This window comes from Perkinsus marinus (genome assembly GCF_000006405.1).
Source record: "Perkinsus marinus ATCC 50983 genomic scaffold scf_1104296929824, whole genome shotgun sequence".
In the NCBI taxonomy this organism is placed as follows: Eukaryota; Perkinsozoa; order Perkinsida; family Perkinsidae; genus Perkinsus; species Perkinsus marinus.
Window position 1 is genome coordinate 279 of NW_003216345.1, and position 738 is coordinate 1,016.

Below are 738 nucleotides of genomic sequence, written 5' to 3' on the forward strand. Positions count from 1 at the left end.
ACCTCTTACGAAGAGTGCGAACGATACCATTACTACGCCGATGTTCTTGTCAAAGCGCTGGGCTACGTATGCAAGAATGCGAGTCAGCTTAATATCATCGTCCTTGCTGAGGCGCTCCGCGATGCTGTGAGCCACTCCTCTAGCAACATGAACAGGGTGGCGATTCTCATGGGCAGAGATGAGATCCTCTGCGTCTTCCAGACAGCGTGTCCGAGTGGTTAAGGAGCTGGACTCGAAATCCACTAGGCTATGCCTGCGCAGGTTCGAATCCTGCCGCTGTCGTATGTCTGATGGCGTTTGGGTTTTCAAGACATCTGAGCAGCCTCGCTTTCGAATCCTTATAGCGATTCTGATGAACATTAGGAATAAGTAGGTTGCGAACTAACCAAAGCGCATGACATTTGAGGAACATTGATGAGAATTGATGTATATCCCAAAAAATGTATCTACCTCTAGACTCTTGTCCTATATAAGCCCTACCATTTCAGCGGATTCGCTGTCGTTGCAGCCGTCATTTGGGAAGAGACCTCATATGAAGAGTGCGAACGATGTCATTACTTCGCCGACGTTCTTGTCAAAGCGTTGGGCTACGTACGCAAGGATGCGAGTCAGTTAAATATCATCGCCCTTGCAGAGGTACTCCGCGATGCTGTGAGGCACTCCCCTAGCAACATGAACAGGGCGGCGATTCTCATCGGGAGAGATGAGATCTTTTGAAGTTTTCAGATAGCGTGTCCG

General features: G+C 49.2%; 1 non-coding gene across 1 annotated transcript; it reads left to right on the top strand.

The window, feature by feature from the left end:
• The first annotated feature begins 200 nt into the window (after nucleotides 1-200).
• Pmar_PMAR013564 lies at nucleotides 201-282 on the top strand. Its single transcript has one exon. It is a non-coding gene; the product is annotated as a tRNA-Ser (tRNA).
• The last annotated feature ends 456 nt before the right edge of the window (nucleotides 283-738 follow it).